Source organism: Neoarius graeffei, chromosome 1, assembly GCF_027579695.1.
Source record: "Neoarius graeffei isolate fNeoGra1 chromosome 1, fNeoGra1.pri, whole genome shotgun sequence".
NCBI lineage: Eukaryota > Metazoa > Chordata > Actinopteri > Siluriformes > Ariidae > Neoarius > Neoarius graeffei.
This window is the reverse complement of record NC_083569.1, coordinates 30,035,555-30,036,636: the sequence shown is the minus strand read 5'-3', so window position 1 is coordinate 30,036,636 and position 1,082 is coordinate 30,035,555. Positions and strand designations below refer to the sequence as shown.

Genomic DNA, 1,082 nt, shown 5'->3' with positions numbered 1-1,082 from the left:
TCAATCAACACATACAAATCTGCGAAATTCTCAAATAGTCAACACAATGGATAGCAATAAGTTTTACTTTCTAAAACTCATAAAGTTGAGTTCAAAATCCAAAAATTGTCAGAGCTCTTTGTGTTAAAGAGAGGTAGTAAGTGGACATAACTAAATGAGGCTGCAATTTTTTACAGTGTACGGTTATTCCGCAGTGCCAAATACATTACTGTTTCTGAAATGTGATCAGGAAATTTTACTGGATCACAGCAGATATATACTGGGGCATGTGCCCCAGTAAAATGGGTCTGGCGACGCCGATGGACAACTCATAAATTCAAGCAGCAGATTAAACGCAAGCTTGACCCTTCCTGTGCGGTGAGCTCTTTGGGATGGCGCTTCTGACTTTTGTTTCCAGATCGTAGGAACTGCTCCGCGTACCAGACATCAATCAAATCCTTCTATGTGAATCTGCCTCACAAATTTATCTTTTGCAAAATGTGTGGAGCAGACACCAAACTGTCCTGTCGGCTTGAAGTTACCTCTCTTTGTTGGTACAAATCAAACCCATTCATTCTGCAAGTGTCCTGCTGACTTTGGGCTACAATGGATCAAAACTCTACTTTTTTTCATCAGCGACACACCTTTTAAGTGTTAAAGGCTTAGATGAACACACCCCTCAGTGCCGAAACCCGGGATTGAACCAGGGACCTTTAGATCTTCAGTCTAACGCTCTCCCTACTGAGCTATTTCAGCAAGAGCATGCTACCCGCTGAGCAGTCACGTCACCGATATAAACATTCGTAGTTGCTAAATCTAATCGGTAAGGTCACATGGTGTTCCTTTTGAACCAAAATCTAATGAAATATAAAGTGTTTAAAATAATAGATAGTATCATCTGGAAGCATGACATATGTAATGTGGTAATTGATTAATGAAACTCTTTTATGTTGTTGGCAATTTGTTTTATTCCAAGCATGTTTTTAATTAAATGAACAAATGTTCACATGAAAGAATGAGCAAATAATAAGCTAAATAATGAGGTAAATGTGTTCTCTGTGCTCGCTCATTTCACTGTTACCCCCCAATCATGCAGTCTTGAT

General features: G+C 39.2%; 1 non-coding gene across 1 annotated transcript; it reads right to left on the bottom strand.

The window, feature by feature from the left end:
- Positions 1-662: 662 nt before the first annotated feature.
- trnaf-gaa (transfer RNA phenylalanine (anticodon GAA)) lies at positions 663-735 on the bottom strand. The gene has a single exon. It is a non-coding gene; the product is annotated as a tRNA-Phe (tRNA).
- Positions 736-1,082: the final 347 nt, after the last annotated feature.